At 36.4% G+C, this 27,624-nt stretch overlaps 1 long non-coding RNA gene across 1 annotated transcript in view; it reads left to right on the top strand.

Annotated features, from left to right (window-relative positions):
- The window catches only part of LOC110354950 (uncharacterized), an 81,883-nt gene that overhangs the window by 44,444 nt on the left and 9,815 nt on the right, over positions 1–27,624 (top strand). Inside the window, exons 2-4 of the long non-coding RNA XR_010473131.1 lie at positions 22,961–23,038; positions 23,582–23,694; positions 26,082–26,203. This is a non-coding gene — a long non-coding RNA (uncharacterized LOC110354950). The remainder of the gene's footprint in view (positions 1–22,960; positions 23,039–23,581; positions 23,695–26,081; positions 26,204–27,624) is intronic.

A 27,624-nucleotide genomic window follows, 5' to 3' on the forward strand; every position in this document is an offset into this window, starting at 1 on the left:
CTTTTCAGTCTATATTACTGGGTTTATGCCATGAAGAAACGTGAAATCCAGACACACATGTGCGATATTGACTGAACACAGTTAAAATAATAACTCACGGGTTTTTAATCTGTGAACTGGAGCCTTCCTTTGCTTTTAATAAAAGATGCTGAAAGAAATTAATCCTGTCTAAAGTCACTGTGTGTGCTATGTGAATGAAAGTGGGCATCAGTGGTTTCTTATAATATCAAAAGTCCCTTAGTTATGGCAATAAATATGCCGTTTGCCTATTAAGCCAGTATGTCTGCTATTGTTTTTTCCTTACTATTTATTTTAAGTGAATGTATTCATTTAACTGAAAATGCCAAGTGACTAATGTGTAACTACATGGAGAAATACAAAAATTGATCATTCTGTTAGAGAAATGATTTATTCTTTGTGCATAAATTCTAATGTTCAAATGCAACTAAGAGATAAACATAACATATTGCTGATAATTATGAGTATTTCAGCGATACAGAGCTTGTCAGAAAATCAGCTGTCTTCTAGTTATTAATGCAAAACAAAAAATATAGGGATGCATTTGTTAATAGACCATACACAGAGTCTGAAACAAAGTGGTTTGGAAAAGTACTACATTATTTATAATAATAAAGGCAAAGAAACACCAGAGGAAACATCCCTGTGGCTTAATCAACAATCAGCACATGAACATAAGTCAAAGATTGTTTAGAATTGTTCCAAATGAGGAATAACTGACGTCAAGAGCTTGCTTGACTTCTTACCAGCTTCACACTCTGGTTGCCCGCAGTGACAAAAATACTAATAGAACACTTACAAGCAGTCTTTCACAAACTGGTTTAATTTAGTGTGGTTTTCTTGCATTTCAATTTACTTACAGGACCGCCACAGATACCTTTCAAGGACAGAACTGCGATACACTGGTCAATCTATATTGTTGGCATAAACAGATAATGAAGGCAGGAACAAGTAATCAGATATTGTTAATGTGGAATTGCGCTTGCACACTATGAGCCACAAATGACGTTTGGTCGGTAATGGTGTCTTTTTGTGTTAGTAGAATAACACAGGTACAGGACCAAATTAATTGTGACCCCACGGCCAAAAATGTTTGGCAGAATTCCTCTGCTTCTCGGTCTTTCAGGGAAGGAAATGTTGAGGTTGGGAAGAAAAGGGATTCTCAGCATATCAAAGATGCATCACGCATTCATATAGGTGCTGTGTAGTTGCTGTAAGGTGTCCCAAATCTCAGCTGCCTGGTGACTGCTCTAAATCATGTTGGGTGAGGATATTCCTGAGAATCGCAGAGCTAGTATTAATGTCTGTATGTGTTGCTGTACTCTCACCTTCTGTGGACACATTAATTTCAGCTCTGGGTCAGGAAAGAGTTCATATTATGAGATTTCCCTGGCTATTTCTATTCACGTGACTAAGCACCCCTGACATTCAAGAGTGCCTTTTCACTTTTTTCAGAGATTCTAAAAGCAAGTCTGATGTCCATCTTCTAGAAGCTTTTTGCACAATAAGGAAATAATTTGTCTTGAGGGAAAAGTAAATGTGGCATGTCTGTGACTGTTTAAAGTTATTGTTTATGCAAGACTTATGTAGTTTTCCATTGAATCTATTAAATGGAAATGGAATCCATTTGGAGAAACTAATCTGAGAAAAGGAAGAGTGGATTGTATCACCTGTGAAAAGTGTGGAAGTGTAATTGGTTTTGTTCCAACAGCGGGTCTGTTTTCGTGACTGATTTTTCCTGTTAGCAGAGTGGAAGCCTGGGGCAGAGCAGTGAGTACTCAGCAATGCACAGACAAAAAGCTGAGCTGGAAGGGCAAAACATATATTTCCACTTACTACATGGCCAGATTTTTTCCATACTGCCTGTTGTTCAGTGACTGAAAGAGGAGACCAAAAAGAGCATCTTTTGCCTGTGCCAGAAGCTTGTTGTATGTGACCACGGAAGTTACCTAATCCCGCTGTCCTTCAGTTTTCTACTTTTCTGAAATTTCTTACATTTTCAGCCCACGTATTTCCTTTTTGCTTCAAATAAAGCAGGATTGCAATGGACATCAGCCTCATTCACTGTACAGGCATAATACTTACCCTGAATGCTGCCTATTCTTTGTCAGGAACATGACAGAGTCATCTGAAAAATAGCTTATGGTCATGCTTAGGTGTTTTTTTCCTCTTCCTCTTTTAGTGCAGTCACCTGTTACTTCAGTTGGATTAAAAGTTGTTTCAGAAATGTTAAACATAAATAGATAGGGCTGCCTGGACTATTTTCTCCCCAAAATATTGAACATATGGAAGAATAATTTGCTCCAAACCCATGTTCTGGATAGTTCAAGTAAACTCTTTCTGTCATCAGCTTGAAATGGAACACTCTTGGGAATAATCAGCTAGAATCTGGGCCTGCAGGGGCATTAAATGCATAAACACCTGAAAGAAACTGCACAGGATATTTACAGTTTACTTAATTTTGTTTTCATTATGTTAGCCTTTATCATTGTGTATAGCAAGAACTATGGTTGAGAGCAAACTAACTACAGCTACAAAAATCCAGCCAGACAGAAACTTTCAGCAAACTATCAAATCAATGTCTTCCAGTGTTTCAACAGTAGATGTTCTGGTAGGTCGACCACACACATCCTTCTTGTTTTGTCCGAATGGAGCTGAATCTGTTACTTAGTTTCTTAAGCATTTGAATGTCTCCCAAATGAGTTTTCCATCTATCCTTCTCATCTTCATTGTTTCCATCATAATAACTCTGTTAAAGAAATGTCTAGCTGCCCTGCTTCGTGACCTGGGATGATGGGCCTGGCAAGATTTTTCAGTACATTTTTAAAGGCTTGGGGGTTGGTTCGGTTTCTTTTCTGTTTTGTTTGGGTGTTGATTGGTTAGTTGGTTTGGGGTTTTGGTTGTTGTTTTTTTGAGAGGCACATTGATAGGATATATCTCTTCAACAGGTAAAATTGCCGTTGCCGGTATTCCCAATGAGACATACCTAAACATTGCTAAAATTCAGCTGTATCCTAGTCCATGCATAGATGATTTACAAGACAAGTGAAACAGAGATAGCTTCCCGAAAAGATGGAGGCTTCTGGGCCTTTCAGTCACTGGGGTGTATTTTAATGTGTAGTGGAAAACACTTCTTGGAGAGGAAGACTAAAGAGTTCTATGAATATTCTTTCTCCATGGAACAAAACAGAATTCTTGTTTTATTTCTCTGTATGAGGAAGAATATGGGAATGATGTCTGTTTTCCACCAGAAGGCCATGTGGTTGTAAAATGACTCGGAAACTTTAGTTCTAGAGAAATGGTGGCATGTGGAGCCTGCCTGTGAAGGGAGACTGTGGAGAAAGCCAGAAAACAATTCCTCACACTTTTCAGCAGAGATTAGACAGGATTGCAATGATCCTGACTGCTGTGTCTTGTGCCTTCTCTAGGCAAAGCAGAGCTGAGTGGTCAAAGAGATTTGATTTATGTGTTCACTGCAATTGGAAAAATGTTTTTAATGTTTTGTCTTTACACTTACCTGGTAAGATCACAAGATCTGTATTTTTGTGACAATATAAAAATTTACAAAGCTTCTATGTTTAATACAAAACAAGGGGAGTAAAGGAGTGCATCTGGAGAAGTCTGTATGTGTCTATTATGCAGTAGGATGATGGCATCAGGACTTGGCCTATAATTGTAGATGAACCAGAAATTATTGTTAGCATCAGAACTATAAAAATATCACCAGAGAGCTGCGATACTGTGTGTCTGGGAATCCCTACGGAGGCTGTTCTACTCATTGGTCAAAAATTTCCATTTATTTGGAACAACTGATTTAAAGTTTGAAACTTTCTAGCTGAGTTGCCCATGTGTTTCTAACTCACCAACACCGAAAACTCTAAACCTGACTTTTGTTACGCCAGTATATTTTTCTTTCTTGTTGGTTTAATGATAATGCTGCACAACTTCTCTGTCTGGGGAGATCATGTCTACCTGAATCACAAGGGCACCGTGAAATCATGCTAGCAGAACTTTTCTTCAGGTATTTGGACAAAGTGCCCTTTCCCCCTCCCCACCCTTCCTTCGCAGAGGTCAATTGGTTCTAGAAAATTTGTTCTGTTTCCTGGTGTAACCTGCAAAGATGTATTTGAATGTAAGCTTAACATAAAAACCATTTCAAAGTAATGCCTACATCATATGAAGCTTATCCCTAATGGACTTTGCTTGATAAGCCCTACAGAAACAGGTTAAATATTCACAGTACTAAGAATAATACCAGATATTAAAATATTCATTTTCATAATGTACCTTCATTTTTTCCATTTTACAAATGGGAGATAAGGTTAAGAGAAGGAAAATAAAAAGAGTGCAGGGTATATTTCCAAAAGAAGATTTTCATGGGGTCTTTCTTGCTGTGATATGAATTGCAAAAATCTCCTCATGTGCTGACTTCTCTTAGTAATATTTCAAAATTGAGCCATGGTTTGCTTATGGTTTTAGAGCAAGCTGGTGTCATACCTGAGAACTGAACTCTTATTCCTGGAATTTCAGGTCTGTTTCTTCCTTTCATCTTCCTTTAAATCTCCATTAAATGATTTTTTTGTAGAGGCACTTTTGGGCAGAGCAATAGCATATAAGCAGGAATCTTCAGAGTGCTTGGAGAAAACAGGGCTTGCAGTGGTCTTGGCTTCTGGAAGAGTTTCTATGGTGAGTGTGTGTCTTTCCTTTTTCATCCTTTGCACAATACCCACCCACTGTGTCCCTGCAAATACTTCAGCCCATGTGACAAATGAATCATTAAAAGTAAAATCTGACCCCACTGATATCAGACAAAACTCCCCCTGACCTTGGTGGACCAACATGTGTCACCCTGTGACTTGTAAACACGCAGTGCAGTGTTGGTGCTGAAAAGAGAGTGGACCTGGGTGTAAACTGTTTGCTTTATAAAATATGCCTGAAACCAGTTACCATCACAGTGGCTAGAGACATCTGGTTTTAACTTTTCAGCTTCCTTCAACACATGGAAATGAAGTGCTGAATCTTGTGTTCTGTGTATTATTAAAAGCCTTTAACATTTCAAAAGAAAAAAAAGCTGTGTAGGCATAGTTTGATTTAGCCAAATAATACACAGACACATTGAAACAGGTTTATTAGCAGTCTGTCTCACACTGTATGTTGCTTGGGTTAGGGGATTTAACAGCAAAGATGGTGTAATCTTACAAGCTGACGAGGGAAAATTACAGAATCCCTTCTGAATAAACAACATTAGAAATGCATTTTTTTCATACACTCTCTTGTCCTTACTAAAAAGATTTAAATTAATCAAAACCTTGGAGATTAAATAATTAAACCTGTAGGTAACCACAATTTTTTATTGTTAATTAGTCATAGAGAGGTGCCATTTTCATAGGATGCAGAGTCCCTAAATTTAGCTGTGGAATATTACATTGATCACACACAAAAAACCATCAGTGATTCTCTGGGGAAGGGTTGGACGTCAGTATGTGCGTTTTGGCTCAGTCCACCTTTCACCTATTAAAGGGGGTTCCAGTAGATTTTTATCCTTGCTGCACATAGCAACAAAATGTGATTTGCCATCCTTAACCCTTTGAACATTTTCAGCATCTTAGCAGGATGATTCACACTTACTCAGTTACTTTGCTTTCATGCCATGTATTGTATCTGAAATCTTTATACCAAAAGTGCTGCATTTTTACCCTCTGCTGCTCTGTCAGTTTTTTAATGTATGGTATACATGTTTAAATATTTAATATACACTGAAGCCATTACAGCATGGCTGTGAAAAGAATCCATAATACACCTTTTCACTATGACACTTACTCCTTTCTTCAAATGACTTGTAGCATTTGTAAATAAAACTCTAAAATTAAACCCTGACATAATGGAAAATACTGTATTTTACTTCACCTCTTTAAGTTTACTGAAGACAGTGAATCGAATTAAAACACTGTGCAGAATATTTTTATTGCTGTGTAGATCTTTGCCATTCTGCAGTATGATAATTCTCAGATAATTTTTCCAGCAGTCACTAATTAAGTGTAACAGGCATGCATCCAGACACTCCTGAATTTTAATCTTCATACTTCTTAATGAGTTGATCAAATATTACACAGAATGTAGAAAAAATAAAGGACTCATTTAAAATACAAATATATAATTTGTGTAATTGTCCACCTAATAAATTATGTCCAAATATTATGCTTGTTCTTGCAAACACTTAAGGATGTGAACATGCAGATGGTGGAAATTATCCATGTGCATACATGCAATTAAATATTCTATACACATAGTTGTGCGTAATGATTTTTGTAAGCATACATAAAATTGCCTTTTCAGAATACGTTTTAATGTAGACACAGGTCTTGCTGGGCTGGGAGGGGAAGCGAGTTGTATTAAAAATATTAATGATATATAATCAAACTTGATAGAAGGAAAATTTACATAAAACAAAATCCAGTACCAATAACTGTCACCTGGCTTCAGCACCAGCTTTTCCTGGGTTGCGAAATGATGGAAGAGCTGCTTTCCTCCTCGTCCTCTCCTTTTGCTGATGGGATATTCCTGGCAGCTGAAGTGCCTAATATTTGACCTGCTTTAAAATGTGTTGCATGATTTTGCAGAGTCAAGGAGCTTCCAGTAGTTCAGCTAAGCTTTCAGCAAGGATCCTGCTGCTTAGCTGAAGTGATGTTTTGATGTGCAATACCCCTTAATTTTGGTTCATTCTCTTCTATCTTAAAGAGCATCTACACTCAGTATTATTTATTGAAAGAAAAATGAAAGTAAAGAATTGTCATTTGAGCGAAGCATTTGTTTTTCTACACATCAGTGGCAGAAGCACAGTGTGGTGTTTCTGAACAGTGAGGGCCAGCCAGAGTTCTGTCTCTGCTTTATTCTGTGCAATCGGATTTAGTTGGGTTTAGTTGATAGTTTTATTTTCCAAATCCTCGGGTTCGTAAAGGCTGGAAAGGAGAGACGGATTGCTCAGGGACTGAAGAGAGAAAATGCTTTGTGGTTGAGCTGCAACCTCTCTGCCTGATTTTGTGAGGGAGAGACAAAAAGAAAGAATGAGTGTATGTGAGAAATGCCAGTCATGGTGCTTATCACACTGTTGGCAGGCTGCGGAGCTACTTTTGCGTTAACAGGTGGATAAAAAGGAATGGATCTGTGGAGTAAAACAGCTGGTGCTGAGGACCTGACACCCCCATCATGCCTGTGCTGGATGGAGAGGTTTTTCTTCAGCCCAGCTCTTTCTGGTCCCATGAGCTGCAGCTGGGGTGGGAGGTGAGCTCCTGGAACCAGCGCCCCGCTGGAATCCTCCTCGTGCTCAGTGACGCTCCTCCATGGTGCAAACAGGGAAGAGGAATGGTCAGAAACCCACCTCAGGAGGATTTTTCTGACCTGTGCTGTAGCGCTAACAGACCTTCACTCACTTTCTGAGTGTCAGACACAATATGAGAGCCTGAACACTGCAGAAAAAGCTTTTAGGAAAGAAATGTCTAAAACAGGATTATTCTTTGGCTCTTACATGTAGCCATGAGAGTAAAAAAGCACAGAAGATTCTTCATGCTGAGATATCACCCTTTCATTTTATAAACTCCCCTCCACGTAGCAATCATGGAAGTATTGGCTTACTGTAAAATACTTTACAGTGTTGGCTGCATCTATATTCTGAAAATTTAAGATTAACTTTTTTTTGGTATATTGCGGACTCTGTCCTGAATCAATTCAGCTTTACAGATGATTCAAAGTAGATGTGTTTTTTATTTGCCAATGTAGTTTAACCGGGTAATTACAAGCAATAACAAAGTTTAAACGGAACCAGCGTTGCCTTGTGCAATTGTAGTATCCCGAGAACAAAAGAGTTCAACAGACTGCCCACTGAGAAGAGGCAGAGTTTGAGAAATAAAAAGATACAAAGTAAAAATACTTCATTCTCACCACTGCCTTGCCTGTAGTAATGAAATTAGTATTTTGAAAGACTGATATATCTTCTCCTCCTGCCCCCCTACTGCACCAAAGTCTCCTAATGCATGCCAATGCTTGAGCATTTTCCATAGCCTTTCCAGTTTTCTTCACTGTTCTCTTATGTTTTAATTGAGGTAGTAAAGGACTTTTAGAAAAAGAGCTTTTAAAAAAGAGCTTTTATAAATCAAAAAATGTTGTAATTAAAAGTTGTAACCACTATGAAGGGTCTTACTCCTGGTTTTGTTTGGCTTGGTTTTTTCCTTCTCTCCCTGTGCATATTATATGCTTCTTTACATATCAGCACAGATTCATAGTAAGAGTCATAAAGGGTACCCTTATCCAGCCTAACAGTGTCTGATCCTGGATTTTGGACCTGTGAATTTGAACTCCCTTAAGTTAAGGAAGAGGATAAGATGATTAGTAAGAAAAACATGAGTCAAATTTTAGATGCAAAGCTTTTCCTTCAATTATCAATAGTATTTTTATGTGAAGTAGAAAACAGCTTTTAGAAGTACAATTCAGTGAAAAGCAGAAGGGCAGACTAAACATTTCTTTCATAGGGTTGTTTTTATCTGGAGGGTGGGTGTGCATCCCTTACACGTGGCTGCGAAGGCTGAACTCTCCTTTTGAAAGCACTCAGTCTGCAGTGTGTCAAAAATAGTAACGTCCTGGACATGCTTAAGTTTTGGCAGCAAAGTAACACCGTATTTTCTTTTACAGTAAATATATAGATGTATTCTAAAGTGACACGTAGAGCAGATGTTTCTAAAAATGCAAAGAAATTCCAGTCTGTTCATGTTGATGTCGTAGCTTTAGTCCTTTGGAACAGAACTAGTTAAACAATGCAGTCATGGGTAGAAGTATGAATATTTGAAGAGTCTGTGTATGAAGTCAACATCTTGTATGGCCGTGACATCTACAAATAAAAGGACAGCATATTTCAAATTCCCCTATAGAAACAATAAAGCATTCCTTCTAAAAGTTTTCAAAGTGAGGGACCATTCTGGTATTCAGAGTTCCAGCATAACAGGCTTGACTCATCGACAGATGACACATCAAGCACAGGGAATTTGAAAAAGCACTACTTAACCTCACTAAAAAAAAATCATACTTTTGAGAACAGGAAAGAAGGAAAATTGCTTTCTGATCCTTGACTCCACTATGTTCAAAAAGGGTAATGAATGTTCTGATGAAACATACTTCATTGGACAAATAAATCTGGTTCAAACTGACAACGTTATGTAAAGGGATGTCCAAGTCTGTTTAAAAATAATTTTGAAGCAGAACAAAAACATACAAACCAAAAATCTATCAGGAAGCAAGAAATTAAATTTGCCTGTGCATTAATTTTTTTTGGTTGTTTCTCTTGTAAAAACTTTTAGTCATTATTTTGAAAATATTCTACATAACAAGATGCCTGTCACAACTGGGCAGCTCCTGGTGTAGCAATTTATTCTAAATACAAAGAGAAGTGGTTTAATTACAAGAAATCAAGTATAACTGTGTGGTGGTTTTTCCTACAGTGTTTTCTATTCATTAACAAGTTAGATGTTTGGAAAATTTCAGTGGCATCAAAGCTAAATGCTCTCTCTCTTCTAAATCCTGCAGGAGTTCCTAGTCCAGTTTAGTTGCCATCAACCTGGGTAAATGGTCTGGGAGTAGATTGCTACAGATATTTTATATTTCCTTCTCCCCACCAGGTTATTCTAGTATGTGCTTGAAGGGTTTCATATGAGTTCTAGGAATGGCAGTGGGTTCTTGGCTTTGGAATTAGCTCCTTTAGGAAAAGAAACTTATCAGTATGTCACAGTAGCGTTCTGAGACCTCAGCCTAGATTGAATTAGTGCTTACCTCAGATATGTTGCAATTTGCAGGCTTGATTTTGATACCCTTCCTTATTTTCTGTATATTTTTACTGTTCGGTTTGTCTGTTAAAATCAAGGAGGTTACTAGGAGCAGTTTATTATGCAGTTTAAGTAATAAAATTCTCTGTATTCCTAAGTAATTGAGACTTTTTAATCGGAGTTAATGACAATTTTTTTCTAAGACATGCTGCAATTGCCTGGTTTTGTCCAATGTTGTAGCTGACACTGATTTGTTACTTCTCTCCATTGAGTTATTTTTGTTTCTCTGCCTGTCCTGCTGGCACCATGTCTTTGGTGAAACTAATTTCTTGAAGTGCAAATAATATAAAAATTTAACTAGAAATAAACTGATATGTAAAACATAGGCACATATAAAACATTCATGGTGATGGTAGAAATGTTTAAAAGGAAAGTATCTGGGATGAGAGGTTTTCATTAAACCTCACAGGTCAGTCTTTTCGTGGGTTTTGATATATTCAAAAAGTACCGAACCAGAGGTAAACAGAGTGTACCAGCTAGAGCTGTTCTTGTTTGTCAGGAAGGGATTCCTGAGTGATGCACTCAAAATGAGTTAAAATTCCGGGTGCTCTTCAATTCTCGTTTTTAGATTAATGACCACATATGAGAAAATCTGTGTCACTCCATGGTTCAAAACAGCAAAGGAGATACTGGATTTTTTTTGTTAAAATAAGCTGTATCATACATGTAATGTAGTAATGTAGGTAATAAATCCTGTGTCCTGCTGGCAGGTCACTAAAGGAGCAGTGAGTGCCATCCCCTCCAGCACTCTGCTGCTCATCGCCTCCCAGCCCACTTTTACCTGTTACAGCATAAAATACTAGAACATTTGCGATGTGTTGGGAAATGCAATCCGTGTTAATCTATAGCTAAAGTAGAAGACAGCTTAAATGTTTTAATTTAAGGTATTTGTAAGAAAATCAATAACTAGTTTAAAAAGAATTAATTTTATAGGATTTTAACTTCCATCTCCTGCTTCTGGTATAAACATGCTAGAACGGTTGGCTCATTATCCTCATTATGCTGCCTTGAATATTAGCATAGCGTTATAAAGGACGTTGTAGACTTTTGGTGAATGTTTTTGGGTCAGTTCAGGGAAGAGGATTGGCACGTGCTTTTTTTAAATACAATTCTGACCACAGCTGCAATACTTTTAACTGGACTACACCAGTGCAATATGTGAAGAAATGTTAAAAAACCTCAAACAATCAGACTTTATAAAAGGAACAAACCACCAACACTCTATCTCTGCCACCAAGGCCCAAACACCATTCTCAGCCAGTCCCAGGTGGACAACCCCAAGAATGAGCATTTCTTATGTCTGTCATACTAAACAGGGCAAGGTGGTGTCTGACATCTTGTTTACAGCTTTAAATCAGTTAGGAGATGTATAGGATTATTATACTGCCTTGATTCAGTTGCTTTGAAATAAGTCTCTTGCCATTTGGGATGCAATGAAGTATCTGAGACAGGTGATGGGGTTTGCAGATTGTGATCTATGGAAACCCATAACCTTCTGGATTAGCAGCTGGAGGCCAGCGTGAATATCATAGGTCCTGTCAAAAAGCGCTAGAGACCTGTGAAATACATTGAACTTTACATTTTCAAGGTTTTAATGCATCTCAAATACCTTTTGAAATTAAAGGGATGGTAAACTCAGGATTACTTCGAGTACTTTATATAAACCCCTAAAATTGTGTCAGCCTGCATAGTAGGAATGGTTCATATCAACTTTTCCTAAGGTTACCCACATTTATTAAAGTTAATATAAGTTATTGTAATTGGATCATGTATCTGTTATTAGTGATTTGTCTGACACAGCTAACTATTATTTTAAGAGTAGTGTATGAAAGGAACCAATGGAAGAAAGAAAAACCGAGATAGTTTTTCATCCTTCCTCCCCCCCACCACCAAAAAAAAAAAGGACTAATTATATGAAATGGGGAAAGATATAAGTATTGATGAAAAAAATCAGTTTTGAAAAGCCTACCTACTTGGGTGGGTAATGTGCAGATTTGTATATCAAAATATAAAATAATGCATTGGTATAGGAAATTATGCACAGGAATATCTAGGAAGCTGTTGACAGAAATACAAAGAAGGCAAGCCATTCTGGAAGCAAGCCTGTCATAGCTAAGAAATACATCCTTAAGCTTCTTGTGAAGAAAAATGTTTGCTTGTTCCAGGTAGGGGGAAGAAAAAACCCAGAACAACATTTTGCTAACCAGGTATTGCTTGTTGTAAGAATCGCATGAGTTTCAACTCTTAATTTTTCAGCAAATGATCTAAATGCAGCATACAAGACCATCCATTTGGGAGATCTCCTCGGCTTAGTGAAGTCTGACAGCATGAAAAAAGGCTTGGAAGTGTTTGCATTTTCTTCACACTTGCTGAGCAAACTGACAAAACATTAAACATCACAAGCGTTAACACTGTTTGTTTACGATGAAATAGTAGGTTTTGCTGCAAGAGCAGAAAATAGTAGTGAAATATCACATGGTGCAAGTAAAGAAACTCTTGGGACACTTACAAAAAAGCAAACTAGACAAGAATCAGCAGAGGAAAGATTTGTCAGCCAGCTGCTTACTTCTAGATTTGTGATGTGCATTTAATCTCTCTCTTTCCTTTCTGTAAAAGTAGGGGCTTGTGCATAGCTGCTAAAATGCCTTCTAATGTTGTTGTCCAAAACGTCCTTGTATATAAGTAATTGTCTTGATTTTTATATTAAACTGTTTTACTTCCAACTGGTTGGGTGATATTTGTAGTACTGCCTGGATCCACATGGATGGAAACAAAATAGAAAACCAAAAATACTTACTTTTGTAGAAGTAAGGAAGAGCAATCTTTCTTATACCCTTAGAACTTTGTATAAGAAAAGGTGGTTTTGAAAGAAATTTATTTTTTATGTATGCTAAGCCTACTTTCCCTAATAAGTTAAATACCATCCATAAAAACTGACTTTTTTAATTGTCTCTAACATCTTTATTGCTCAGCAATTCTCAACCATTTGTTGTCTCCTTCCTTGTGAAGCAGAGAAAGATGTGAACTGGTACAAAGCTAGTTGAGAGTTATTTCATGTCTATGGTCAAGGAGGGAATTTATTTAGAGGGGGGTTCTCTTGGAATCATTCCTCTCAAAACCTGAAGCCTCTCTGACCGTGGCACTACGTATACATGCGATACAAAGATCATCTTGTTTGGGACTCATGAGATTTTCAGTGGAAAGTTAAAATTGCACAGATGTACAGTTGAAAATTATGCCTTTAATTGTGTGCCTGGAGATCGATTTTTGGGTACTGACATTTGAAAATGTTAGCCTTTGCCTAGAAATTATTCCATGATAAATCTGTTCATCTAACAACATATTCTGTCCAAATAGCTGTCATAGTTATCAGAACCAGTGTTGATGCAGTGTCTTACATTCAAATTATTTCTTATATTTAGTGAATTTCTTTGTGTTTTAGTTTTCTTTGCCAGTAATCAAGGTGGGTAGGAGAACTGTACGAGAGCTTTTTTTCCCCAATACTGCTGACCAAAGGAATCAGTGAGGATTCTAAGAGTTCTAAAATATTCTGCAGATGCAAGAAATTTCTTGGGTAAGACAGAGGCTTTTAAAATGCATTAGAGTGGAACTTCTAACTTTTTCTTCCCAATAAATTGAATAGTAATGAAACGTTTGACCTATATATTGGGATCGAAAAAAATATTAAAGGTACAAAAATTGTTCTAAAGTTGTATTTCATTTTTAAAATGGAAATTCTAAACTTTTGAGATATTTTGATATATTTTTATTTCTAATTTTTCTTCTCATTTTTGTCTTTTCTTTCAGTGAGAGGGTTGCAAGGCTAGAAAAGCGTATGTGAGAGGTGGTGTGGAAACAGTGAACAGAGAACAATGGGTTGTTTAATTCTTCTATTATTTGTATTAAATCAACTGGTAATAAGACTACTCGTAAGAATCTTCAACTCAAAATGAAACCATATTTCTTGTAATTTAACTTGAAGTATTTCATTTCAGCACCATTATTGTGTCAGTGCTGGAAAACAGTATCCTACTGATATTTTTATATAGTTGAGTGTGAAGGAAGCCACGCATGTCTTGGGAAGGCAAGAGACAACAGATGTAAATTGAAATGTGAGAGGTTGCAACTTTGATTTAAGGAAAGGCTTTTTCGACTTAGGGCACTGGAAGAGTGGAACAGGTTGTCCAGAGAAATTGTGTATTCTACATCTTTAGAGATTTTTCAAGACCTGATTGGTTTGATTCTGGAGCACCTGTGTCTAATCACATGGCTGACCCTGCTCTGAGAAGAAGTTTGGACTAGATGAACTGCCAGTGTCCCTTTCTAACAGGGATATTCCTTGTCTGTAAGATCCTTGTTCAAGCTTTCGTTGTCTGAAAAGCCACGATCCTTTTAGAACTCTCTTTTTTTTTTTCCTCTCACATTATCAAGAAATATGTCACGGTGGTTGGTTTGACAATGTGTGTGCACAGGAATTGAGAACTGAATGGAAATTACTGCTATCTAAGAAAAGATAATTTTATATAGGTCTTAGAACACAGACTGTAGTGTGTTTTAGTAATGAACTGAATAATGGAACCGATGTTCTAGGAGCATGGTGGTCCATGTCCATGGCTCTGCTGCTGCTTGCCTTAATCATGCAGGGACAGTAAATATTTAGAAAGGAAAACTTTAGCTAAAGGGTGGTCATCTCTGGTTCCATCTGCTGTCAATGAAAGGAGAGAGTCCTGCTTTCTGGCAGAGACTGGTACATGGAGACCGCAGAAGCTGGATGTGTTAAGCTAGAGCTCATCTTTTTGATTACATCTCAAGTCTCTCGGAATTTCTTGATACTTGGACACCTGTAAGGCACTTGTCTTTTGTCTCATTCTTTGTTTTCTTTATAGACTGTACATGAAATGACACTAAAAGCAGGTAAAGATACAGTTACACAGATATAAACAGTTTACAGTCAAGTGACAATTTTTGATTGATATTTACTTGATATTTAATGGAGATAAAATGTGCCAGATTAAAACAACTCAGGCCTCAGAGTTGCAAAACTGCTTTTGTAACTCTCCATGAAAAAAGTATTTATCGATTTTTGTCCATCTATTAGACTGCCTTCTGATAAAATACAGAGATGTTTTCAAGAAATCCAAGAAGAAAAACTTCCAGAAGCAAAATATGTTAAGATATGTCACTGAAAACAATTCTGTTTTCAGAGTAAAACAATTCTGTTTTCAGAGTAAAAGTAATAATTTTGGCTGTCACGACTATGAAATGTCGCTGTGACTGTGTACGCAGAGGAGTTAAGGTCAGCAAAGAAAGTTAAGTCTATACTCTTCTGATAAATCCTCATATTTGTGGTGTTCTGTAAATAAAACTCCTGAGGAAGATACATTCAAGACAGCAGTCAATTTTATGCCTACATTTTTAATCTATTTCTTCTGTGAACTTTTGCAGAGTTGTTGCAGTTATTTTCTTTCAAATGAGAGGGGGATCCCGTATTTAATTTCTTCCTGTCTACAGATCAATAATTTGATATTCTCTTTGACATTGGGTAGGGTAGATTTTTTTTATGCCTCCCACACTCTTAATTTTAAGTCACTTTCATTGTAATAAAAGAAAATATAAAAGCATAAACCAGTGCATTTCAAATATAAATGTATGAAAAAGAATATTAAATGGTTAACCACCTGGGCTGGTCGTGTATAGAAACGCTCATAATAAAGGTGAAAATTGAACTCATTACATATTTTTCATATTGCAAAGTTCAGTTCTGTATCCCAAAACCAAAGTAAACCACCTACACTTGTAGATGTTTGTATTGCACTACGCAACTTAAAAAATATAAAGAATTTAATTATGTAGGTATTTGTTATGGAAATGCAGATTTGATTAGTATCTTTTGTGGATCTATATCTTCTGGGAAATATCCTTTCCATTTGGTGATAGATGGGAGAATTGTTGTTTTGTATTAAGAGAATAAGATATAGCCAAGTTATTAAAACTCTCTGAATCTGAAGTAAGGCCTACAAATAATGCAGAAAGGCTTCCTTCCATTTTAAGTCCATAGCAATTTCCCAGACTCTGATGTGGAGCAAAATATTTACCCAGGGAGGACAGGAAGTGTTGAGTATTAAACATTCTGTTCAGATATATTGAACTGTTTATTTGGGTTTTGAATATTTTATCAATTCTAAAAGAAACCCTTTCTCTCTTGTTTGTTGGAGGGTTTTTTGTTTGTGTGTTGTTGTGTTTGTTTGTTTTCTCCTTCTTTCAGTTACATCTATCTCTTAAGTCCCATTATGTTTATGACTTAGAATTATAAATGTTTTACTCAGTTTTGCTCTAATTTTAGGTCTTTCATCCCAGTAATTCTACTGTAAGGGCATTAACTTGATTTTAGATAGGCAACAGCTTTCCCATCCATCTTTTGCCGTGATGGATTTCATTATGGCCAGAAGAGTTGTGCTTGTTGATGAGGCAGTAAGCTGAATGGAACTCAAGAGGAAATGTTGGGAAAATACAGCCAAAACAATTCATTGTTTGATGCAAAAAGACTCATAAAGGTTTCTTTTTTGGCCTTCTCTTTCTATCGTATATCAAAAGATTCTTTTTTGGCTGTCTCTGGAAGCATTTTGTTTTGGTAGGTTTGGATGTGTTTCACATGGTTTTGCTTCCCTATCATGTTAATGTTTTCAAAATAAACTTAGATTAAATTGTAGAGAATAAATAACTTCAATTCATCCTGTGCAAATAGCAGCATGGTGTACCTCATGTAAGAAATTTTTGGTACTGTGGTCTCATAGTTGACATTTCCAGAGGTAGAAGTAATCTCCATCATATCCTTGGATGCAGAGGATCCCAAAAGAAATAGAATTCAGATTCCATAACTCAGGGAACCGATGCCCAAGGATCTTCCCTCTTTCGTCCTTTCTTGACAGGAGGTGAAAGTATAGCTAGAAGGAAGCAGACATGAAGGGCTCATCTTTCTCTTAATTATTTTATCAATTCTTCTGTTTCCTTGCTCTGGTAAAGTTGTTCTTATTAATAATGGATAAACCCATGGATTTTCCAGCTTTTATCTTTCGAGAATCTCATGCTCAAAATTCAGCCAGTGCTGATATTATATGGAATTGATTTCCTTCTTATTTTCAGAAAAACTAAACCAAACTTAAGTGGATATTTAGCAAATAAAAGGTCTGCTTTTTCAAACACTGACACTTAAGTTGGCATACTAATGATGTCCTTGCTGTTAGTCAAAATTATTTCCACTCCCTAAAACAAAGCATATTTTAAAGTCTTTGCTTGGGGAAGAATGTCTTGATCCTGGTACCTGGCCATCTTCAACAAGCTGTGTATAAACACATAATGCTTTCTAGTCCAGAGTTATGGACCTGATTCTCCCTCTAAATCAAGTTCAAAACCGTGCATAAAATGCTTCCAGCTCTGTTTTGAAGTAGTTCCATAAAAGAGTCAGTCAAATTATGTTAGCTGATACCAGAATTTGAATGGTGTGTACGTTGTAATTTGGATAGTGACTTGTATTTTTCCCCTAATTATTTTACGGATGTAACAGTATAGCTTCAAAATATCTTCATAGGTCATCTGTGAGTTGTTTTCCTTGCCTCACAGGTGTTGTCTGTTTGCTAGTGTTCATCTCAAGAAGGGTTTTTTAAAGGAAGAGAGAATCTTATACTAGTAAGATGGGTGATGGAGTTTCTCAATATAATGTCTGTATATATGTAAAATTCTGTCACAAGAGCCCTATGTCATTGTTAAAGCAGAATGGCCTGAGAGAGGATGGTGATTCTGATCTACAAAAAGTTTAGAGGAGGAGTTAGACTTTGAAGTGGAATGGTAAAAGGAGGTGTTTGATGTATAGAGAGTAGCTTTATCAAAGGTAGATAAGTTAAAAAATGGGAAGGGAGAAGTGTCAGTCCCACATCAGGATTTAAGCTAGCCTTTTATCTTTCCTGAGACAAATCTGATGCGGAACAGTTTGGAAACTAATGTTACTGTTGACACTGCTGGAAATGATTTAGCAGTCAAATCATGGCTTTGGAAACTCGAATGCTACCTCTTTGCCTAATGTGGACATGGCAGTACACAGTATCTTATACAGGAGTTCATTGGAAAGCAATCTTATTTTCTCTGTGAATTTTACCTGCTTTGTCTAGACAGGCTGATTGTTTCCCTTTCTCTGAGGTATTTTTGATGTTGTAGTGCAGTCAGTTGGTAATACTTACGTACCTCTGTGAACCAAGGGCGGGAGTTGCATTATAAGCTGATGCGCATCAAAAATAGAAAGAAGTCTGACTGAAGTTCATGCACTTATGTCATCTACAGAGACTTGCTAGCTGAGGGAGAAAATAGCACATAATTTTATCTGGAATGAAATTTAAGGCGTCTTAATGCTGTATTTATCATTTCCTTGAAGAGTATTGCTGACTTAGGAGGGCATTGTTGAGCCTTTGGTGTTTTTTGGATCAACAGTTCTTTCAACAGCTTCCTTAAAACCTAGTCAAATACAGCCGAGTGTAGTAACTCACTTTCCACAGATAGAAGTTGAAGTAATATCCCAAAGAAGTAATATTTTCATATCTACCTAGTTATAATGTTTTCTAGTAAAGGGAACAACTAGAACCTTATCTCGTATAGTTAGCAAACCTCTGCTGGATCAACCTTGATGCTGTTGGAGAATATGGTCTGTCAGCTGCAGAAAATCATGAGGAACAGGCTGGGATAGACATATAGTGAATGCAGCTTCTCAGAGGAGCATAAGGACAACAGTTTTCACTTGGGAGCAGTTCTGTTTAGCAAATGTCAAGAGAATGGCTTATTTATGTAAGTAAATTGGGAAGGATTCAACAGAAAATTAATAGCTGGTATAGCTTCAAAATCAACAGTTATTAATTTGATACACTTTTATTTCATTTGTGTAGGTCTGTGTGCAGGATGTAGTATTCACTGACAAACTATTTAGTCTTTCTTGCAATGTAAGTTTAATACATTAATAATTTTCTTCTGATTAATTTGCAAAACTCAACTGCTTTTAGAAGATGGTGTCATTGATACTTGGATGGAGTAGCTGGGGACTATGTTTTTTCCAGTAAATTTCCAGTTTGGTGGTTTAACATACCATCCTCTTTACCTTCAGACTTTTTATAACAGTGGCTTCCATGCTGTTCCATCCTAAAAATTTTCCGATGAACTCCTGTATAAGATACTGTGTACTGCCATTCTTTTTATTAGAATATGAATTGTATCTGTTAGACATCACTTACAGTTTCTTGCCATTGTAATGACATATTAGCCTAAAGGAGCACAGTCTGACACTTTGATTCTTCAAACAAAGAGAAGGAAAAACACCGTGACAGAAAAACATGAGGTTCATTTCTTGGGGAACAGAAGAACAAAATAACCCAGACCTTGTTTATTTCATTTGTTTGAACACTAATATTTCTCTAACATCCAGAAGTCCACATCTAGAATGTTGATATTCTGTTTGGAAATGATTAGTCTGCTGTACGTGTGAAATGACATTGTTTTGCAGATGTTAATTTTGCAAAAAAAAAGTAATTTTCTGAAAATATAGATTCTTTGCAAGATGTCCACTGAGTAAATGGTTAGTTTGAATTCTAATAAATGGAAGGGTTCAGCAAAAAGTTTAGGAAAGGCTTCTGTGTCAGCGATGTTCAGGGCAGCAGTCTGCTCACTGTCCTGTCTGTAACCCATAAAACAGTATTTAGTTGTTACTCATTGCAGCAAGATGTGGGAAAACAGTTTATTGGGCTGGATCCGATCACCTGGAGAAAGTAATTTTATGACTGCTGGAACCGTACCGGTACCTTCAGGTGAGGACTTTTTTTGGACATAGCCCATGATGAGAGAGGATTCTTGGCTTTTATAGCCTACTGGGTTCTAGAAATGAAAACAAACACCATTTCCTTCCTTTTTTGAGTGTTTGTATGATGAAGTTTTCTTTATCAACTTAGTACAAAAAAGCTCAGGTTCCTCCTTCCTTTTATGATTTGTCTTTGCTCATTAGAATACACTAATATATAAATGAGTATTTTCCAGTTGGAATACATTAATCTGTAAATGAGTGTTTTTCAATGTCACTTATATTCTTGTATCAAAAGTCTGATGTGCTATGAAGTGTTTTAGTTAATTTTCTTCCATAGCCTATACCTTCACTAACTCTCATCTGTGGTCCTGCCTCCTTAAACATCTCTCTTAACACAGTCTTATTAGCAATGCTTTCACATTATTTGATCTCTTGCTAGAAGACTATTAGAAAATTACAAGATCAATTTTTCACATCTAAAATGTTGTTGTCCTTAGTCCCAGCCTTCTGACGGAGGAGCAGCAGATAGAAACACTGACAATTTTCCCAGTAATGTTCTGTAGAATTCCCACTTTGCTGGTTTGTTATTCCTCCTTGTGCAGCCTGTTCTGATAAGCCCCTTCACCAAGGCAGTCAAGATGGAAATACTGGTTCTAGTCTACTTCAGTCTTCAGGAGAAGCCTTTTAAATATTAGAAAGATCAAAACATTCTCAGGGTATTTAACTTTATGGAATTTTAAAGAGCATATCAGTTTTTCTGATAGATTATTTCAAGCACAAAATATCAAGATTTATATTAAATGGATCCAGTTTCAATTTAAATCAATTATTTTGATTTCTATGAACAATTAAGAGGCTTGTAACTTTAGTCTAACCTGTGCTCAGCAAATAAATGTATTCTAAAATTAAAATGTTTAAATTTATAAATTATGGAAAATAGTGTCAGTAATCAATTAATTAATTTATTTGTAAAGCAAAGTAATCAAAACTACTATCCCTGGTAGAATATTCAGAAAAAAAATCTAAAATATCAGTGGTATGTGTTACTTTCGATTTTTCTTTTATTTCTAGTGTATAAAATTTATGCTTACTAGGATTCCTTTTTAGGGACCTCAATTTGCATTGATTATACTATCTGCTGCTTCTGCGTTCAGCTATATTGTATGTAGGCATGTTATTTTTAGGACATTTCGTCCTCAACTCAAATCTGGAGCCTGTTCCCTCTGTGATCCCTTTTTTAGATGGTTTTTGAGCAGCAGCAGTCATTCTGCAGTCTGTAGTACTTGTGCTGATATTTAGCAAAGAAATGTGAGCAGTATCTCCCCTGAATGCATCAAAGTGCCTTTCCTCAGAGTATATACTAATACAAGATCTAACTAGGTAGTTTCTCTTACTGAGACCTAATTGAGGTCCATTTATTTACATCTTAAATATAGTTTAAGTTGCAAAATAATGTCTTTTATTCATGTCTGTTTGGCTAGGTTTAATTTCAGGGGTTTTGTTCATTTGTGTGGGGGTAGTTCCTATTTTTTGTAATTAAAAAATTATAATTATTTTCAACAGCATTCCATTAAATTTTACTGCTGTAAGAACCATACAGTATCCTTCAAAACAGTGGCTTTATTTTCTTTAGTGGAATTAATTAATTTCTTAATTATACACATTGTTCAAGGTCAGAAATTATAATGACATTGTAGAATCTTGAATAGAGGTTTTTTGTTTGTTTCAGTCTCATTTTCTTGTCTCCTGAAGTTTACTGCAAGAACTGGGAGTGATTTCTGATGTGGAAGTTCAGGAAGTAGATGTACACCCCTATCATGACCACAGTTGCTAAAATCAGATTATAGTGATTATTCAGGATTACACACTAAAGTGGTAATGTGAGTTCTATTCATGTCACATGTCTGACATTTACAAAGTGGCGGAAATCATTAAGTACATCCAGATGACAAAAGCCACCGTTTACCAAACACGTGTTATAACACCCTGGACTGCGCAGGGATCTGACAGTGTCGTCTATAGACACTTGCAGTTGCCAGGCCCTTTTCATTTGCTTTATTGTAGTTCAGTCCTAAAGCTGATATTTTTAACTTGAGATGAGTTGCCTGAAGCTGCCATTTTTGGGGAGTTTAAGATAAAACATTTCAGCCATACTGGGGAGCAATACCAGCATAAAACCAACTATTTTTTCTTAAAATAATATAAAGTATTTCTGGCCGTTTTATTGGCATCAGCTCTATACTTGGGAACAAGGATTAAAAATGAGTTAAAAGCCTTTGAAAACTCTGTTCAGCATCCTTTGACATGGGGTTTTGAAAACTGTTTTCGTGAATAAGTCTGCAGGGCACTGAAGTGGTACAGTGATAAAATTCAGAAGCTGATGGGGATTTTTCTCTGAAACTGTAGTCATGATCCGCACTTCATTCAGGTGTAATAGTTCATTTATGCTCTTTGGGGTCAGAAATAGATTCGTTTTTGTACAGCAGGTGCCATGACACACTAGCGAGCTATGAGCAAGTGACTTTCCTTCCACAACAAAAATCTGTAAATTGGAGAATAATAACGTTTAGTACTTAAAGAATTTTGCAGAATAATTGTCTTGGTGAAGCCGCATATGCTAGTTAGCGTTTTCTGCCTTTACATCATGTTAATTCCTATAAAGTATAGCTATATTTTTGTACATTTAATGATTTTTTACCATTCCTTTGCATAAATACTACACTACTTTCTATGATTAGTTTCCCAACTTTTATTGTGGTTCATCAAATATAACTGTCATACACAGACGTTTGTCTTCAGCTGAAACGTGTATTGCCTCACCATGGAAAGAACTCTCTGGTTGTTTTTCTTGTCATTTTTTTGTAAGTGAAGTATGTCATTGATGTCCACCCAAGAGAAAAACACAACTGTTGTCTCAGAGTTAGAAAAAGGACTGTTCAGCAGTTTTTACATCTTTGAAAGAAACACAACCTGGTCTAGACAGCTCAGTGGGTGATAAACATACATGAGGAAAATCTGCTATAAAGTATGTCAAGTATTTCCAATAACTACTTCCAACAGTAGAAGAAATCATTAAAAAGTTCCTGGTATAAGTAAGGTACAGTGAGGATTTTACTGAGAAAATCCTGCGTTTTGTTTTCTGTAACTTAATTTTTCGGAAGAGTTAATTTTATTATTTTTGAAATGGGAAGGTGTTTAATATTCGTTATTTTGTTTCTGTCTGATCTTGTTATCCCAGGGAGAAAGAAGTTGCAAAAGCTGCAGAGTTCGTGTTGGAAACGTATTACACATTGTGTGAAAGAAGGTATTGCACAAAGTAAGGGGAAGGACAGAAGAGGAAGACAAAGGCCTTTATTCTTGCTCTTGACCTGGAGTAGTGTTTTGCACAAGGATGTGGGAGTACTTTTCTTTTTTTTGAAATACTTGAAAGTGAGAACATTTGCATGCTGACCTGAACAAATGTGTAGAAAATGCCTTGCGCTGAGAGGTATTACGGATAAGTTTGGTTTGTGAAATGTCAGTGTGGGTGGATGTGAGATGATTGAAAGGAGGTATGTCATGAATTCTTTATAAAGATAAACTTGCCCCAAACTCCATAACATTTGTGAAAGTTGTTCATATATGGTATGAATAATTATATTTGGAATTTGTGTCTGTGGTATGTCCTATTATTGTAGCTCTGTGAACTCAGAGAGAAATGAATGTTTCATTTCTCTTGGAGAGCCATTTCTTTGTTAAGCATTGGCATGCTGTTGAGCTGTGGAGTTCTGTCATTTTTGCAAGACCTTCTTGGTGTAGCAGAAAGGGAATACTACTCTATTTATCAACCAAAACTCTAATTTAAATGCTATTTTAACAGATATTGAGCCACAATGAAATATCAGAAGTAGTAAAATGGAGGAGTTTGCATTTCCAAGACTATTGTCAAGCAAACAAAAAGATTCTGTACAAGGAAAACCTCCCACTAGACAGGTATGAGAAATATGTGACCTGTCCTTTCTGAAAGCACTGCCCAAAGCAAGTGATAGGGTTGATTTGCCTTCGATCTTCCGCTTAGTGAATGTTTTAATCTTGTGTGACCCAATGGATGCATATGTCTCTCTGGATTTCTGAATAGCCCTACCAACCAACAGAACGTGAACGTCTATGAGCATTCTGAGAGACGAACATGGAAAAATACCGTCACAGGGATGATCACCCCAGTGGTTCTATACTATGAAAATGAGCACGATGGAAAGACCGGCTGCAGAGATTAGGGATGAAAGTCTTCTGGGAGGACTGCTGGAGGACCAGGCAGTGCTGCAGTGTCAGGAGAGGGTCTCTCTGCACAGGGAAGTGGAAGCCAAACCTAGTGCAGCCTCATCCAAGCTGCTGTTTAGGAGTGGACACTAAAATGAGTCATTACCTTTATTTTAGGCTCAGCTAACTCATTGAAACAAACCAAAAGAGAAACAGGGAACGAGCTGAAAATTAAGAAGAGTTGAATGTTTTATACTGAATATATATTAAAATAAGGTTCAGGAAAATCTTAGTTTCTCACCAGCATAATATTCCAGACTGAGTTTAAAATGGTATCTGGGAGCAGGATCTGTGATAGTGAGTTAATTTTCGGTTATCGTGATGTATTTCATATTTTTGTCAGCTCGGCATCACTATGGAAATATGACTTTCAGAAGGAACCAAAAATACTTGCTCTTTTAGTGAGTAACAATTTGAAACATAACTATATATAGGACAAACAGTTCCTTAAAAAAAAGCAAAACTCATATTACATGTCCTAGGAGATAGTATATGCCAAAAAGGAGATCAGAGTTAATTTTCAATTCACTAGCTTTGGGATCAGTCAAGGACCTGAGCTATAGCCGTGTTTTTAACACTTAGGAGAATGTTTTATTTTCAGAGACAGAGTATGCTAATGTAAGGTACAACATATTAAGAAGGTACCATGCTGAAGCATGACAGAGATCAGTGGCTTCAGGAGCCATAAGGATGAATAAATGGTTTTGTATAGGCCTCAGGGTTCAGCTTTTGAGCACCGGTTGGCTGAGCCCTTCAGGTTTCTATAGAAACCTTTTGTATGAGACTTTAAATAGAGGCTTTACATGTACCCAGAAAGTAAGAATTCTCTGGTGTCTTTGGTTACAAGGTTCTTCTTTTGACCAAATGTCAAGTCTGATAGTATTGAAAAGATCAGAGATACTCTGGAAGAAAAATGCTATACAGATAACAAATATGTGTATTATTTATATCTCTTTGTGACCTTACAATTTATCTTATGCTTTATATAAATAAGCTGTCCAAAGCATATACTGCTTCCAAAGGTTTGTATTCCCCATCTATTAACACGTGAACATTAACTACTTTCTCATTTCTTTAGAAAGCATAACTATTTGGATAGTTCTGAATGTTCATGAATAAACATCTTCTGTATAAATAAAAGCATCAATTTTGGTAGGATTATGCTCAGAGAGTATGAGGCAAATCCTGACATCATCTGGGAAGATAAGACTCCCAGTGAAGACAAATACTTGTGCCTGCTATACATCATCTGTCTCTTTCCAAAAAATTCCGTGTCTGTTCTAAGATGTATTTTGTCCAGCAATTTGCCCAGAAGGATGTAACTGTGCTAAGCTCAACCAACTCACCCCAAAGAAGCTAATTCTAAGAAAACCCACAAACAATACTGAGCCATGGTTCTTTCCACCCGAGTAAGTTCAGTCATCTGCAGCTCAACAAAATATTTCACCTCAGAAGTAGCAAAGTTTCTTCTACAGTTCTATTAATTGGTGAGATTTTTCTTGCTTGGATGGTTGTTTTTCATGCAGCAACCGAGGGCAGGTTTTTTGATCTTGATATGCTAACTTTGCTAAAAGGTTCAATTCAAGATTATTTTTTCCTAAATAAAATGCTTTGAAGTTTTGGTTAAAACAAAATATACAAACACACACACACGGAAACACTTTAATGTTTTGATTGCAACTTTACATTTTCATTGTTTTCAGAAAAAATGAAAAGGCATTCAAGCTTCTGTTGAGAAACAGTCAGGACAGCCACAGAGAAAGTGAAAAGTGATTATTTGTGGTTCACTAACTCGTAACACCAGCTTTTGGCTACAGAATTGCTGTCTTCTGGACATTTGTTTTGAAAGGACGGGCTCTTTATCAATCAATATACTGTTCATTTTCTTGTTATTTCCTAGAGCTATGATTTTTTTTTTTCTGGTTTAAGTCCTGTGTCTATTTGAGTGACGGGTAAAATGCACAATTATCATAAGTGGCCTAGGATTTTAAAGGAATATTATGCTATTAGATGTCCTGTAAAGTAGACGTAGCCTCTTCATTGACTTTGTTTTTTTCCAGAGAAAAGAATTTGTTCACACAGGTGATTTACATTTTACTGCTTGGGAAGTCGTCAGTGATTAAGATGAATGCGAAGAGTGGATGTTGTACTTGGCACTGGGAACTTCTTAAACTACCACAAGGTAAGACTTGATATAAGGAAAACAGATTTTTTTCAGCACTGCCATTGTAGTGTCAGTGAAAGTGGCCAAAACAGCCATCTTTCTAAATAAGGACATGTCAGTTATTTCCTATGACTTCATAAGTTATTTAAATAGAATAGATTAGTTCTAAGTTGGAAGGGACCTTCAACAATCATCTAGTCCAACTGCAAGTGGTGGTGATTCCCTGGGAGTGTAGTAGCAGTAGGAAAATAAAATAAAATAAAATAAAATCTGCCTAGTGGAAAAACAGATTCAAAACATAACACCTAATATCAAACAATCCAGTACATATACCGGCTGAGCCCTTTGGAGCAAATCTAGAACTTCTTGTAAACTCTGATAAGTTAATAAGAAGAAGTATATTAATATAATTCACGATACTTTACAGATGTAAAATCACAGTGATCATACAAGTGAGGAACCTATTACTGGAACCATTCCATAACCCATGGGATTATAATTCATTATTCCACAAAAAAGGTCTTTTTAAAATATCATAAAAGCGCTAAATAAGGGAGAGATTATTCACTTCATTACCATGTGTATTAAAGAGAGATGGCCAAGTGTATTAAAAGAAAACAAAAGCAAAATAGTTTTTTTCATTAGTAGGCTTTTTTATTTTTTGGTGTTTTGTTTGTGTTTTTTTTTAAATGGTGAGTCAAATATTTTAGAGTTGTGTATTGAAATGCCCAGTTGAGCCTTCTAAACAGTAGCACTTCTAAAACACCAACATTTTCAAATACTAATTACTTTGTCTATCTTGTGCATGGCTTTGCATTCTTCTCAGCTCAAAGATCCATAAGCATGAATCCTTCAGATCTTGCCTGCTTACCTCACCCTCATCTAAAGAATAGATTGTATCTTGTTAAAATACAGAGAAACTGTAGATGAAAGGACCATGACGATGTCAAAGATGCAAGTTAATTAATTTGGATGAAGGTTCAACAGCATGTTCAGAGACAGGATGGAGGAGCAATAGCACTGTGTTGAATTATTCTGGTTAATTTGTATGCCATTTCCATTCAAAAGGATTTCCAGCTCTATGATTTAGATGGTTCTATATTTCTTTTTTTTTTCAGATGCATTTCTGTAAGAATCTTACCTTAATATGGCATGTGCTAAATTTCTCATACATTCTTTGATAGAACTTTCTCTTGTTCTTTGCGTAAGTTGAGCACTGATCAGGTAGAAAAATGTTTGTGTGTACTAGAAAGCCTGAAATGCCACCATCCCAGAAAGATGCGCTACCGCTCTCTTCCACGTGGTGCTATTTCTTGGGAGCTGAGTACCTAGACAGGGGATACATAGCCCAGGTTTTAAAAATGAGTTTATTGTGTTGTTTTACAAGGAAGCCCTGGGTAAACAGTTCTGATTACGGTTCTGATAGCTTCTCAGCCAGC

The sequence above is a fragment of the Columba livia genome, chromosome 5 (genome assembly GCF_036013475.1).
Source record: "Columba livia isolate bColLiv1 breed racing homer chromosome 5, bColLiv1.pat.W.v2, whole genome shotgun sequence".
In the NCBI taxonomy this organism is placed as follows: domain Eukaryota; kingdom Metazoa; phylum Chordata; class Aves; order Columbiformes; family Columbidae; genus Columba; species Columba livia.